The 16,655-nt window shown below is 37.5% G+C and overlaps 1 non-coding gene across 1 annotated transcript; it reads right to left on the bottom strand.

The window, feature by feature from the left end:
* Positions 1-1,763: 1,763 nt before the first annotated feature.
* On the bottom strand, positions 1,764-1,871 carry LOC130959901 (small nucleolar RNA R71). Its single transcript, XR_009078891.1, has one exon. It is a non-coding gene; the product is annotated as a small nucleolar RNA R71 (small nucleolar RNA).
* Between the last annotated feature and the right edge of the window lie 14,784 nt (positions 1,872-16,655).

Genomic DNA, 16,655 nt, shown 5'->3' with positions numbered 1-16,655 from the left:
GTCTCATTTTAAGTTTGGTGTCAATTGCATGTTTCTGTTCTTCTTGCATTCATTCATGTGTCTTCATTAATCTTCAAGTTGTTCTTGATGATTTCCTTGTTTTGATCTTTGAATTCTATTGACTTGAGTATTTCTGTTGTTTGTCATATGCATTCTCATTTTGTTAGTGTCAATAGTATACAAACTGCTAAGTTTGGTGTCTTGCATGCATTGTTTATTTGATTTTAGTTGCATTTTGATTATTCCTCATTATTAAAAATCCAAAAATATTTTAATTTGTGTCTTTTCAAGTCAATAATACAGAGAATTGAAGATTCAGAACATACTGCAGAGGAATCACACAGAAAAAGCTGGGCATTCAAAAATGCCCAGTGAAGAAGACAGACTGGCGTTTAAACGCCAGCCAGGGTGCCTGGCTGGGCGTTTAACGCCCAAAAGGGTAGTAGTTTGGGCGTTAAACGCCAGAATGTGCACCATTCTGGGCGTTTAACGCCATGATGGCACAAGGGGGAGGATTTTGTTTTCAAATCAATTTTTTTTTCAAGTTTTCAAAGTTTTTCAAAATCAAATCTTTTCAAATCATATCTTTTCAATCAAATGTTTTCAAAATCAATTTCTTTCCTTTTTCAAAGATACATACTAACAATTAATGATTTGGTTGAACATCTCAAATTTGTTGCCTTTTCTGTTGAGAAAGGTTTGATGTTTGAATCATATCTTTTCTTGTTAGGCAAGTCATTAATTTTTAAAATCAAATCTTTTTAAAATTGTTTTCAAATCATATCTTCTCAATCACATCTTTTTAAAACCATAACTTTTCAATCATATCTTTTTAATCACATCTTTAAAAACCAATCATATCTTTTAATCACATCTTTTTCAAAATAGTTTTCAATCAAGTCTTTTTGATTTCTAATTTCAAAATCTTTTTCAAAAATCATTTTATTTCTTTCCCACTTTCATTTTCGAAAATTAAGTAATGTTTTTCAAAAATGTTTTCAAAATCTTCTACTTAATTTTCGAAAATTACTTCCCTTCTTCTCACATCCTTCTATTTATGGACTAACACTATTCCTTAATGCAAAATTCGAACTCCATCTTCTTTGATAAGTTCGAATTTTCTACTTCTGTCTTCTACCTTTCTTTTCCTCTGACACCTCAAGGAATCTCTATACGGTGACATAGAGGATTCCATATTTTCTTGTTCTCTTCTCTTTCATATGAGCAGGAGCAGAGACAAAGGCATTCTTGTTGAAGCTGACCCTAAACCTGAAAGGACCTTGAAGCGAAAGCTAAGAGAAGCTAAGGCACAATTCTCTATAGAGGACCTAACAGAAATCTTCAAAGAAGAAGAAGACATGGCAGCCGAAAACAACAACAATGCAAACAATGCAAGGAAGATGCTGGGTGACTTTACTGCACATACTCCCGACTTCTATGGGAGAAGCATCTCTATCCCTGCCATTGGAGCAAACAACTTTGAGCTTAAGCCTCAATTAGTTTCTCTAATGCAACAGAATTGCAAGTTTCATGGACTTCCATTGGAAGATCCTCATCAGTTCTTAGCTGAATTCTTGCAAATCTGTGACACTGTCAAGACTAATGGGGTAGACCATGAGGTCTACAGACTTATGCTATTCCCTTTTGCTGTGAGAGACAGAGCTAGGACATGGTTGGACTCACAACCTAAAGAAAGCCTGGACTCATGAGAAAAGCTAGTCAATGCCTTCTTGGCAAAGTTCTTTCCACCTCAAAAATTGAGTAAGCTTAGAGTGGAAGTCCAAACCTTCAGACAGAAGGATGGAGAATCCCTCTATGAAGCTTGGGAAAGATACAAACAATTGATCAGAAAATGTCCTTCTGACATGCTTTCTGAATGGAGCATCATAGGTATTTTCTATGATGGTCTCTCTGAACTATCCAAGATGTCTTTGGATAGCTCTGCTGGAGGATCTCTTCACTTAAAGAAGACGCCTACAGAAGCTCAAGAGCTGATTAAAATGGTTGCAAATAACCAATTCATGTACACTTCTGAAAGAAATCCTGTGAACAATGGGACTAATCAGAAGAAAGGAGTTCTTGAGATTGATGCTCTGAATGCCATTCTGGCTCAGAACAAGATATTGACTCAACAAGTCAATTTGATTTCTCAAAGTCTGTCTGGAATGCAAAATGCACCAAGCAGTACTAAGGATGCTTCATCTGAAGAAGAAGCCTATGATCCTGAGAACCCTTCAATGGAAGAGGTGAATTACCTAGGAGAACCCTATGGAAACACCTATAATTCTTCATGGAGAAATCACCCAAATTTCTCATGGAAGAATCAAGAGAGACCTCAACAAGGTTTCAATAACAATAATGGTGGAAGAAACAGGTTTAGCAATAGCAAGCCTTTTCCATCATCTTCTCAGCAACAAACAGAGAATTCTAAGCAGAGCCCCTCTGACTTAGCAACTATGGTCTCTGATCTAATCAAAACCACTCAAAGTTTCATGACTGAAACAAGGTCCTCCATTAGGAATTTGGAGGCACAAGTGGGACAGCTGAGCAAGAAAGTTACTGAACTCCTTCCTAGTACTCTCCCAAGCAATACAGAAGAAAATCCAAAAGGAGAGTGCAAGGCCATCAACATGGCCGAATTTGGAGAGGAAGGAGAGGAAGTGAACGCCACTGAGGAAGACCTCAATGGGCGTGCACTAGCCTCCAATGAGTTCCCTAAAGAGGAACCATGGGAATCTGAGGCTCAAAAAGAGACCATAGAGATTCCATTGGACTTACTTCTGCCTTTCATGAGCTCTGATGAGTATTCTTCCTCTGAAGAGGATGAGTATGTCACTAAAGAGCAAGTTGCTAAATACCTTGGAGCAATCATGAAGCTAAATGACAAGTTATTTGGAAATGAGACTTGGGAGAATGAACCTCCTTTGCTCACCAAAGAACTGGATGACTTGTCTAGGCAGAAATTACCTCAAAAGAGACAAGATCCTGGGAAGTTTTCAATACCTTGTACCATAGGCACCATGACCTTCAAGAAGGCTCTGTATGACTTAGGGTCAAGTGTAAACCTCATGCCTCTCTCTGTAATGGAGAAACTAGGGATCTTTGAGGTGCAAGCTGCAAGAATCTCATTAGAGATGGCAGACAACTCAAGAAAACAAGCTCATGGACTTGTAGAGGATGTTTTGGTGAAGATTGAAGACCACTACATCCCTACTGATTTTATAGTCCTAGAGACTGGGAAGTGCATGGATGAATCCATCATCCTTGGCAGACCCTTCCTAGCCACAGCAAAGACTGTGATTGATGTTGATAGATGAGAGTTGATCATTCAAGTGAATGAAGAATCCTTGGTGTTTAAAGCTCAAGGATATCCCTCTGTCACCATGGAGAGGAAGCATGAAGAGCTTCTCTCAAATCAGAGTCCAACAACAGAGCCCCCACAGTCAAACTCTAAGTTTGGTGTTGGGAGGCCACAACCAAACTCTAAGTTTGGTGTTGAACCCCCACATTCAAACTCTAAGTTTGGTGTTGGGAGGTTCCCACATTGCTCTGAGAAAATGTGAGGCTCCATGAGAGCCCTCTGTCAAGCTACTGACATTAAAGAAGCGCTTGTTGGGAGGCAACCCAATGTTACATTTTATCTATTTTCTTTTGTTATTTTATATTTTTTGTAGGTTGATGATCATGAGAAGTCACAAAATCAATTGGAATAGCAAAAACAGAATGAAAAACAGGAAAAAAAAACAGCACACCTTGGAGGAAGAACTCACTGGCGTTTAAACGCCAGTGAGGCTAGCAGTTGGGCGTTTAACGCCCAGTCTGGCACCATTCTGGGCGTTTAACGCCAGAAAGGGGCACCAGACTGGCATTAAACGCCAGAGAAGGGCAAGAACCTGGCGTTAAACGCCAGAAATGGGCACCAGCCCGGCGTTTAACGCCAGAATTGGCTCAAAACGCATTTTGCATGCCATTTGGTGCAGGGATGACTTTTCCTTGACACCTCAGGATCTGTGGACCCCACAGGATCCCCACCACCCTCTCTCTTCTTCACCTCAACACCTCTCTCCCAAAAACCCCTTACCTCCATCCTTCATAAAACCCCACCTACCTCACCACTCAAATTCATACCACTAACCCACCCAAACCCACCCATAATGGCCGAAACACAAAGCCATTCCCTTTCTCCTCATTTCTTCTCTTCTACTCTCTTCTTTCTTCTTTTGCTCGAGGACGAGCAAACCTTTTAAGTTTGGTGTGGTAAAAGCGTTGCTTTTCGTTTTTCCATAACCATTTATGGCATCCAAGGCCGGAGAAACCTCTAGAAAGAGGAAAGGGAAGGCAAAAGCTTTCACCTCCGAGTCATGGGAGATGGAGAGATTCATCTCAAGGGTGCATCAAGACCACTTCAATGAAGTTGTGGCCATGAAGAAGGGTCAACTTTGATCAAAGGTTGGACCAAGTCCTCACAGACATTTGTGAAGAGGGCGCTCAATGGAAGAGAAACTCAAGAGGGAAGCCGGTTCAACTGAGAAGGCATGACCTCAAGCCCATCACTAAGAAAAGGATGGAGTAAACAAGAGACCCCTCTCATCATGAGATCCCTGAAATGCCTCAAGGGATGCACTTTCCTCCACAAAACTATTGGGAGCAAATCAACACCTCCCTAGGAGAACTGAGTTCCAACATGGGACAACTAAGGGTGGAGCACCAAGAACACTCCATTCTCCTCCATGAAATTAGAGAAGATCAAAGAATCATGAGAGAGGAGCAACAAAGGCAAGGAAGAGACATTGAGGAGCTCAAGCACTCCATAGGATCTTCAAGAGGAAGAAAGAGCCGCCATCACTGAGGTGGACCCGTTCTTTAATCTCCTTGTTCTTTATTTCCTGTTTTTCGAAAATTTATGCTTATGTTTGTCCATGTTTGTGTCTTATGATCATTAGTGTCTTAGTGTCTATGCCTTAAAGTTATGAATGTCCTATGAATCCATCACCTTTCTTAAATGAAAACTGTTTTTATTACAAAAGAACAAGAAGTACAGGATTTCGAATTCATCTTTAAAACTAGCTTAATTAGTTTGATGTGGTGACAATACTTTTTGTTTTCTGAATGTATGCTTGAACAGTGCATATGTCTTTTGAATTTGTTGTTCATGAATGTTAAAATTGTTGGCTCTTGAAAGAATGATGAAAAAGGAGACATGTTACTGAGGATCTGAAAAATCATAAAAATGATTCTTGAAGCAAGAAAAAGCAGTGAATACAAAAAAAAGAGTGTGCTTAAGAACCCTGGACACCTCTAATTGGGGACTCTAGCAAAGCTGAGTCACAATCTGAAAAGGTTCACCCAATTATGTGTCTGTGGCATGTATGTATCCGGTGGTAATACTGGAAGACAGAGTGCTTTGGGCCACGGCCAAGACTCAATAAGTAGCTGTGTTCAAGAATCATCATACTTAACTAGGAGAATCAATAACACTATCTGGATTTTGAGTTCCTAAAGAAGCCAATCATTCTGAATTTCAAAGGATAAAGTGAGATGCCAAAACTGTTCGGAGGCAAAAAGCTACTAGTCCCGCTCATCTAATTTGGAGCTAAGTTTCATTGATAATTTGGAGTCTATAGTATATTCTCTTCTTTTTATCTTATTTGATTTTCAGTTGCTTGGGGACAAGCAACAATTTAAGTTTGGTGTTGTGATGAGCGGATAATTTGTACGCTTTTTGGCATTGTTTTAGTATGTTTTTAGTAGTTTTAGTTAGTTTTTAGTATACTTTTTATTAGTTTTTAGTTAAAATTCACTTTTCTGGACTTTACTATGAGTTTGTGTGTTTTTCTGTGATTTCAGGTATTTTCTGGCTGAAATTGAGGGACCTGAGCAAAAATCTGATTCAGAGACTGAAAAGGACTGCAGATGCTGTTGGATTCTGACCTCCCTGCACTCGAAGTGGATTTTCTGGAGCTACAGAAGCCCAATTGGCGCGCTCTTAACGGCGTTGGAAAGTAGACATCCTGGGCTTTCCAGCAATATATGATAGTCCATACTTTACCCAAGATTTGATGGCCCAAACCGGCGTTCAAAGTCACCCTCAGGAATTCCAGCGTTAAACGCCGGAACTGGCACCTAAATGGGAGTTAAACGCCCAAACTGGCATAAAAGCTGGCGTTTAACTCCAAGAAGAGTCTCTACACGAAAATGCTTCATTGCTCAGCCCAAGCACACACCAAGTGGGCCCGGAAGTGGATTTTTATGTCATTTACTCATCTCTGTACACCCTAGGCTACTAGTTCTCTATATATAGGACCTTTACTATTGTATTTTCATCTTGGTTCTTCTGGTTCCCTCTCTGGGGCCGAAACCAATGATCACTCTTGTTCTTATGTATTTTCAACGGTGGAGTTTCTACACACCATAGATTAAGGTGTGGAGCTCTGCTGTACCTCGAGTATTAATGCAATTACTATTGTTCTTCTATTCAATTCCGCTTGTTCTTGTTCTAAGATATCACTTGTTCTTCAACTTGATGAATGTGATGATCCGTGACACTCATCATCATTCTCACTTATGAACAAGGTGACTGACAACCACTTTTGTTCTACAAGCAACCAAGGCTCTAGTGAATATCTCTTGGATTCCTGATTGCACGATGCATGGTTGATCGCCTGACAACCGAGTGCTCGCCTGACAAACGAGCCAACCATTCCGTGAGATCAGAGTCTTCGTGGTATAGGCGAGAACTGATGGCAGCATTCAAGAGAATCCGGAAGGTCTAAACCTTGTCTGTGGTATTCTGAGTAGGATTCAATGATTGAATGACTGTGACGTGCTTCAAACTCCTAGCAGGCGGGGCGTTAGTGACAGACGCAAAAGAATCAATGGATTCTATTCCGGCCTGACCGAGAACCGACAGCTGAATTCCGCGTGCTGTGACAGAGCATATGCAATCGTTTTCACTGAGAGGATGGGAGGTAGCCATTGACAACGGTGAAACCCTACACAAGCTTGCCATGGAAAGGAATAAGAAGGATTGGATGAAGACAGTAGGAAAGCAGAGAGACGGAAGGGAAGGCATCTTCATGCGCTTATCTGAAGTTCCTACCAATGAATTACATAAGTATCTCTATCTTTATTTTATGTTATTTTCGTTCATCACCATATCCATTTGAGTCTGCCTGACTAAGATTTGCAAGATGACCATAGCTTGCTTCATACTAACAATCTCCGTGGGATCGACCCTTACTCACGTAAGGTATTACTTGGACGACCCAGTGCACTTGCTGGTTAGTTGTGCAAAGTTGTGTAATGCCATGGAATTGAGCTACCAAGTTTTTGGAGTTCATGACCGGGGATTATGAGAGTTGTGAAAAGTATTGTTCACAATTTCGCGCACCAATGGGCGTTGCAAATCAAGGCTCATTATGGTTGATGCATCAAACATGAGATATAATGGTTGGCGTAGTGCTCAAATAGATGGATCTAGGAGGATTATTGGTCACTATATAGAGAATTCATCTTATTCACCACCAGGATGGACTAATAATGATGATCAACTTCAAGATAGGTGTGAAAACAAAGTTTGGGATCCCGGATTACAAGAAGAGAATCAACTTTGGGAGCCCCAAGCTTGTGAAGAACTTCATCAACACTTGGCTCAATCCATGAGAAATCTTGGGGCACAATGGAAGTCCAAGCATTGGTGGAAGTTCCAAGATGAGTACAAGTACAAGCCATCTTGATGAGGAGCTCCCCATAAGTCCAACTTAAGGACAAGAAATAAAAGTGCTAGGTGGGAGACACCCCACCATGGTAAATTCTTTTCATTTTTTCTCTTTGTACATACTAATAGAATTAGTTTAATTTTATGTTGTGTTGAGTTTGTTGAGTCTAATTGGTAGTTTAGTATATTAAATAAGGTTTTATGTTGTTTTGGTAGCTGTTTGGAGGTTTGGAATGCTTGGATTGGTGCAAAAACATAGCAAAATTTTTGAAAAATAGAGCACCATCCACGCGTACGCGCACTGTGCGCGTACCCGTGCATCAAGCATTTTGGACCATCCACGCACGCGCGCCATGCGTGCGTACGCGTGGATTGAGAAGTTTCACCTTTCATACATTGACCCGAGAGTTGTGCCTGCGCTACGCCAACGTTGTGCCTTTGGCACAACCCCACTTGCGCGCACGCGCACATGACGTGTACGCGCCACTCTCGAAATAAGCCATCGACGCGCGCGCCATGCGTGCGTACGCGCGGATGTGCTTCCTTCACTATATTTCTTTTTTTCTCTCCTTTACATTTCTTTCCCTCTCCTTTCCTCTTCCCTTCTTCTACACCTCATCCAACACTCCCAAACACCATTACTAACCATTTATTTTAGTTAACTAATTAGTTAGTTAGTTAGTTGATTAGTTAGTTAGTTAGTTGATTAGTTAGTTAGTTAGTTGATTAGTTAGTTTTAGTTAGTTTTTTTATTTCATTTTCCCTTTTTCAGTGTAAGTGTTAGATTGTTATTCTTATTTACCATTAATTGCTGCTGAGTATTAAAAATGGATGTTTTCTTAACATCATTATGTTTACAATCTTTGTTGGATTCTATGATTGAGGTTATATTTTGCTACTTAGTTTTGAGTTTTTCATGCTTACCTTTTAAAAATACCAAGTGATGAGAATTGCCTTCGAGCTTGTAACTCTTTTGAATTACATGTTGTAGCTCGCCATCATGTAATTGAAATCTTTCTCCTCTATTAGGCAATTTCTTGATGGATGTTGTGCATTTATTCCAATGCATTGTATTTCATGATTCTATGCATCCATATATGCTTTAGCTTGAATGCTTTCATGCCTCTTCAATACTTGTTTTACCTTACAAGTTTACTTAAAGCATCTCAAGCACACTAGAATAAGTGAAGTGCATGCTTCTTTTATGACATTGCTTTTTATGCTAATGTGTGTTCTAAAAGGGCGCGCAATTTAGAATTCACACACTCATTTGTCATTACTGTCACACCAATTCACTCACTCAATTCTAGTGATTAGTACCTCATTCCAACAATGTATGCTTCCTTGCTTTTATATCTCCTCATCTTATGGTGTTATACTTTTGTTTTTCATGATGGATACACCACAAGCAAAAATGGAAGCAAGACTAAGAACACGCAGCAATCCGGAGATTCACCGTACCCCCTTGCTCATCTTTGAGTGCACCACGGACGGTGCAAACTTTTAAGTGTGGGGAGGTCATCCGACCGATCGGCGATTTTGGGTGACAAATTTCTAATTCCAACACTTTTGCATTTCATTTTAGGTTTTTAGGATTTTTACTTGCATTTTCTTATTTTTGCATATGTATACACAATAAGCTTAGTCAAAATAATGAGATTTTTCAAGAATTCTATCTATAGGGCATATCAATTGATTTGAGTGGAAACTTCTCATAGAGCTTGCTTGAATTATATATATCTCGTGGATCATGTTTTTGAGCTAAGAACACAAGCTTGCGAGATTTGAGCCTAATGGTGTGGTTACATCTTATAACCACTTATTTTTACTTTTTGTGTGCATTATTCTCTTTCTATGATTGTAATCTTTGATTTGTTTGATTCTTTATGTCCATTACTTTGTGTATTCATGCATTTATATGATTGAGTCCATCAATTCATCAGCTTACTTACCCAAATGGCCTTACCTTTTATCTTCCTTTGTTAGCAAATTTGAGCCTACGATTAACCTACTTTGTTCCTAATTTAGCACATTACAAGCCTTAAAGCGAAAAACAATAAATGTCTTTATTTGGATTTTTGATTAGCTTAGGCTAGTGTGTGAGTATCATTCAAGTGTGGGAAATCTTGGGACATTGGGGGAGTAAAAGGGTAGTTTTGTATTTTTGTTGTGAATACTGGGAATTGGGTACATGCTCATGTATTGATCAAATGTAAAACCTTATGCATTGATGCTCTTGTATATAGAAAGAAAAAAAATGAGAAAAACAAAAGAAAAAGAAAAGAAAAAGAAAAAATAAAATAGAAAAGAAAAAAAATAGAAAAAGAAGGAAAAAATAGAAAAAGAAAGAAATAAAAAGGGGACAAAATACCCCAAGTGAAGCTCAATAAAATCAATGCATATGTGTTGTGAAATGAAAAGAAAATACATGAGTATGTGAAAAAGTGAAAAATGGGTAGTTAGGTTAGGACTTAATTGTATAGGATGTCATAGGCTAGGTGGGAAGTCTAAGCTTATCAAAGATTCAAATTTCAAGCTCACTTGACCAAATATACATCCTACCTTGACCCAAACCCCATTCAACCTAAAAAAAAAGACCTCATGATATGTGTATGCATGCATGAAATGAATGTTGATTGTTAGATGGAAAACAAATCTTGGAAAGCATGATTAGGGGAGAATTGAGAGAATCAACCCTAAACACTTGAGCGAATAGAGTGCAAATACATCCGGTGAGGATTTGATGCTCAATTACATGTTTTCAACTATGATCATCCCTTCATGCAAGTTTGTAAAAATATTTAATAACTCAATTCAATTGCGGATTAGACTTGCTAGTCCCTAGCCCTTGTACATATATGTATTCTTGGGATTTGATTTATTTTGACCAAGCAATTGCATTCATTTAGATAGTTGCATATAGGTAGATTGCATTTAGTTAGTTTCAATTGAATAAATGCCATACCCTTACCTCCTTCTTAGTTTAAGCATGAGGACATGCTTGGTTTAAGTGTGGGGAGGTTGATAAACCCCATATTTAGGGTTTATCTTGTATTGATTTTAGGGGATTTTATCACCTTTTACCCACATTTATTCAATGAAATAGCATGGTTTCATGATTGTTGATGAGCGGATAATTTATACGCTTTTTGGCATTGTTTTTAGGAAGTTTTAATAAGTTTAAGCTACTTTTAGGGATGTTTTCATTAGTTTTTATGTTAAATTCACATTTCTGGATTTTACTAGGAGTTTGTGTATTTTTCTGTGATTTCAGGTAAATTCTGGCTGAAATTGAGGGACCTGAGCAAAACACTGAAAGCAAGGCTGACAAAGGACTGCTGATGCTGTTGGATTCTGACCTCTCTGCACTCGAAATGGATTTTCTGGAGATACAGAACTCCGAATGGCGCGTTCTCAACGGCGTTGGAAAGTAGACATCCAGAGCTTTCCAGCAATATATAATAGTCCATACTTTATTCGGAAATTGACGATGTAACTTGGCGTTGAACGCCAAGTACATGCTGCTGTCTTGAGTTAAACGCCAGAAACACGTCATGATCCGGAGTTGAACGCCCAAAACACGTTATAACTTGGAGTTCAACTCCAAGAAAAGCCTCAGCTCGTGGATAGATCAAGCTCAGCCCAAACATACACCAAGTGGGCCCTGGAAGTGGATTTACGCATTAATTACTTACTTTTGTAAACCCTAGGAGCTAGTTTATTATAAATAGAACTCTTTACTATCATATTATTATATTGGTTTTGATCCCTGGATTGTATTTTGATCCAGTGATCACGTTTTGGGGGCTGGCCATTCGGCCATGCCTGAACCTCTCTCACTTATGTATTTTCAACGGTGGAGTTTCTACACACCATAGATTAAGGGTGTGGAGCTCTGCTGTACCTCAAGTTTCAATGCAATTACTATTATTTTCTATCCAAAACAATTTTATTCTTAATCCAAGATATACGTTGCACTTCACCTTGATGAATGTGATGATCCGTGACACTCATCATCATTCTCACCTATGAACGCGCGTGACTGACAACCACTTCCGTTCTACCTTAGGCCGGGCGCATATCTCTTAGATTCCCCAACAGAATCTTTATGGTATAAGCTAGAATTGATGGCAGCATTCTTGAGAATCCGGAAAGTCTAAACCTTGTCTATGGTATTCCGAGTAGGATTCTGGGATTGAATGACTGTGACGAGCTTCAAACTCCTGAAGGCTGGGCGTGATGACAAACGCAAAAGAATCAAGGGATTCTATTCCAACCTGATTGAGAACCGACAGATGATTAGCCGTGCCGTGACAGAGCATTTGGACCTTTTTCACTGAGAGGATGGGATGTAGCCATTGACAACGGTGATGCCCTACAAACAGCTTGCCAGGGAAAGGAGTAAGAAGAATTGGATGAAAGCAGCAGGAAAGCAGAGATTCAAGAGGAGCACAGCATCTTCATACGCCTATCTGAAATTCCCACCATTGAATTACATAAGTATTTCTATCCTATTTTATTTATCTTTTAATTATCTAATCTCCCATAACCACATGGATAAGCCTGACTGAGATTTACAAGATGACCATAGCTTGCTTCATACCAACAATCTCCGTGGGATCGACCCTTACCCACGTAAGGTATTACTTGGACGACCCAGTGCACTTGCTGGTTAGTTGAGCGAGACTGTGAAGTTAATTTTGGACCATGGTTCTGTGCACCAAGTCTTTGGAGCCATTACCTTGGATTGTTGAAGTGAAAAGAATGAATCACGATTTTGCCGACCAAGTTTTTGGCGCCGTTGCCGGGGATTGTTCGAGTATGGACAACTGACGGTTCATCTTGTTGCTCAGATTAGGTAATTTTTATTTTATTTTAAAAAAAAAATTTCGAAAATCTTTTCAAAATCTTCTCCCTATTTTCGAAAATTATTCAAATTTTTTTACTATGCATTCTGGAGTTTCATGAAAAATGTTGAAGCCTGGCTGGCTGTAAAGCCATGTCTAAATTATTTTGGACTGAGGCTTCCAAACCATCAGCATAGAGGCAAGTTAATTTGATGATTTAGGTATTGTATGTCTGACCCAGATGCTAAAGCTTGGCTGGCCATTGGCCATGCCTAGTATTTTGGACTAGAGCTTTCATTAAAAGCTTGGCTGGCTATTGAGCCATGTCTAATTCCTGGACTGGAGCTTTAGTGTAACATTGCATGATTCCTGGAATTCTTGTTAAAAATTTTTTGAATTTCTTATTTATTTTCTCTATAATTTTTTCGAAAAATCAAATAAAATACAAAAAAATTAGAAAATCATAAAAATAAAAAATATTTTGTGTTTCTTGTTTGAGTCTTGTGTCAAGTCATAAGTTTGGTGTCAATTGCATGTTCATCTTTTTCTTGCATAAAATTTTCGAAAAATTCATGCATTCATAGTGTTCTTCATGATCTTCAAGTTGTTCTTGATGAATCCTCTTGTTTGATCTTCATATTTTCTTGTTTTGTGTTGTATGGTGTTTTTCATATGCATTCTTGCATTCATAGAATCTAAACATGAAAAATTTCTAAGTTTGGTGTCTTGCATGTTTTCTTTACATTGAAAATTTTTCAAAAATATGTTTTTGATGTTCATCATGATCTTCAAAGTGTTCTTGGTGTTCATCTTGACATTCATAGTGTTCTTGCATGCATCATGTGTTTTGATCCAAAATTTTCATGCATTGAGTATTTTTAGTGTTTTTCTCTCTCATAAAAAAAATTCAAAAATCAAAAAAATATCTTATCTTTTTAAATCTTATCTTTTTAAAATCTTTTTCAAAAATCATATCTTTTCCATTTTTTCATCATTTTCGAAAATTTCAAAAAATCTTTTTCAAAATATTTTCAAAATCTTTTTCTTATCTTTACATCATATTTTCGAAAATTGCGTCAAAAATTAATGTTTTGATTCAAAAATTTCAAGTTTGTTACTTTCTTGTTAAGAAAGATTCAAATTTTAAGTTCTAGAATCATATCTTGTGATTTCTTGTGAGTCAAGTCATTAATTGTGATTTTAAAATTCAAATCTTTTTCAAAACTAACTTCAATAATATCTTTTCAAAAATATCTTTTCAATCTTATCTTTTCAAAAATTATATCTTTTTATCATATCTTTTATCATATCTTTTATATCATATCTTTTTCAAAATTTATCTTTTTCAAAAATTTGATTTTAAAATATCTTTTCTAATTTCTTATCCTCTTATCTTTTCAAATTTGATTTTAATATCTTTTTTCAACTAACAAATTAACTTTTTGTTTGTTTCTTATCTTTTTCAAAACCACCTAACTACTTTTCCCTCTCTAATTTCGAAAATACCTCCCTCTTTTTCAAAAATTCTTTTTAATTAATTAATTGTTTCAAATTTTAGTTTTAATTTTCGAAAATTACTAACCCATTTTTCAAAATTATTTTCGAATTTCTCTCCCCCTCATCTCTTTCTATTTATTTTATTTATTTACTAACACTTCTCTTCACCTCTCTTCATCTCCAATCACTGCCTCTATCCTCACCATTGTGATTGGATTCTCCACTTTTATTCCTTTCTTCTTCTACTAACAATAAGGAACCTCTTTACTGTGACATAGAGGATTCCTCTTTCTTTTCTTGTTCTCTTCTTCCCTATATGAGCAGGAGCAAGGACAAGAACATTCTTATTGAAACAGATCATGAACCTGAAAGGACTCTGAAGAGGAAGTCAAGAGAAACTAAAAATCAACAATTCAGAGAAACCTCAAAAAAAAAGAAGAAAAAAAAAGAGAAAAAGGAAAGACAAAAAGCTTCCACCTCCGAGTCATGGGAGATGGAAAGACTCATCTAAAGGGTTTATAGCTCAGTGGTAGAATATTTGACTGCAAATCAAGAGATCCTTGAGATACCTCAGGGGATAAATTATCATCCACACAACTATTGGGAGCAAATAAGGATAAAAACACCAAAATCACTAGGGATCATGCAACAGAAGCAAGGAAAAGACATAAAGGAGCTCAAAAAGCACCATTGGATCTTCAAAAAGGCGCCACCCTCACTCAGGTGGACTCATTCCTTGTTCTTATTTTCTCTGTTTTTTTTTCAGTTTTTATCCTTCATGTTTATCTATATTTTGTGTCTCTACTTCATGATCATTAGTATGTAGTAACTATGCCTTAAAGATTATGAATAATTCCATGAATCCTTCACCTCTCTTAAAAGAAAAATGTTTTAATTCAAAAGAACAAGAAGTACATGAATTTCGAATTTATCCTTGAATTTAGTTTAATTATATTGATGTGGTGACAATACTTCTTGCTTTCTGAATGAATGCTTGAACAGTGCATATGTCTTTTGATCTTGTTATTTATGAATGTTAAAATTGTTGGCTCTTAAAAGAATGATGAACAAGGAGAAATGTTATTGACAATCTGAAAAATCATGAATTTGATTCTTGAAGCAAGAAAAAGCAGTGAATGGCGAAAATAAATAAATAAATAAATAAATAATTGGCGAAAAAAATATTTTGAAAAAAAAAAAGAGAAAAAGCAAGCAGAAAAAGCCAATAGCCCTTAAAACCAAAAGGCAAGGGTAAAAAGGATCCAAAGCAAAAGAGTGTGCTTAAGAGCTCTGGACAACACTAACTGGGGACTCTAGCAAAGCTGAGTCACAATCTGAAAAGGTTCACCCAGTTATGTGTCTGTGGCATTTATGTATCCGGTGGTAATACTGGAAAACAAAGTGCTTAGGGCCACGGCCAAGACTCAAAAAGTAGCTGTGTTCAAGAATCAACATACTTAACTAGGAAAATCATAACACTATCTGAAATTCTAAGTTCCTAGAGAAGCCAATCATTCAAAACTTCAAAGGAAAAAGTGAGATGCCAAAACTGTTCAGAAGCAAAAAGCTACAAGTCCCGCTCATTTAATTAGAATTATATTCATTGATATTCTGAATTTATAGTATATTCTCTTCTTTTTATCCTATTTGATTTTCAGTTGCTTGGGGACAAGCAACAATTTAAGTTTGGTGTTGTGATGAGCGGATAATTTATACGCTTTTTGGCATTGTTTTTAGGAAGTTTTTAATATGTTTAAGCTACTTTTAGGGATGTTTTCATTAGTTTTTATGTTAAATTCACATTTCTGAATTTTACTAGGAGTTTGTGTATTTTTCTGTGATTTCAGGTAAATTCTGGCTGAAATTGAGGGACCTGAGCAAAACACTGAAAGCAAGGCTGACAAAGGACTGCTGATGCTGTTGGATTCTGACCTCTCTGCACTCGAAATAGATTTTCTGGAGATACAGAACTCCGAATGGCGCGTTCTCAACGGCGTTGGAAAGTAGACATCCAGAGCTTTCCAGCAATATATAATAGTCCATACTTTATTCGGAAATTGACGATGTAACTTGGCGTTGAACGCCAAGTACATGCTGCTGTCTTGAGTTAAACGCCAGAAACACGTCATGATCCGGAGTTGAACGCCCAAAACACGTTATAACTTGGAGTTCAACTCCAAGAAAAGCCTCAGCTCGTGGATAGATCAAGCTCAGCCCAAACATACACCAAGTGGGCCCTGGAAGTGGATTTACGCATTAATTACTTACTTTTGTAAACCCTAGGAGCTAGTTTATTATAAATAGAACTCTTTACTATCATATTATTATATTGGTTTTGATCCCTGGATTGTATTTTGATCCAGTGATCACGTTTTGGGGGCTGGCCATTCGGCCATGCCTGAACCTCTCTCACTTATGTATTTTCAACGGTGGAGTTTCTACACACCATAGATTAAGGGTGTGGAGCTCTGCTGTACCTCAAGTTTCAATGCAATTACTATTATTTTCTATCCAAAACAATTTTATTCTTAATCCAAGATATACGTTGCACTTCACCTTGATGAATGTGATGATCCGTGACACTCATCATCATT

The sequence above is a fragment of the Arachis stenosperma genome, unplaced genomic scaffold (assembly GCF_014773155.1).
Source record: "Arachis stenosperma cultivar V10309 unplaced genomic scaffold, arast.V10309.gnm1.PFL2 arast.V10309.gnm1.Scaffold_100025, whole genome shotgun sequence".
Taxonomy (NCBI): domain Eukaryota; kingdom Viridiplantae; phylum Streptophyta; class Magnoliopsida; order Fabales; family Fabaceae; genus Arachis; species Arachis stenosperma.
This window is presented reverse-complemented; position numbering and strand designations above follow the sequence as displayed.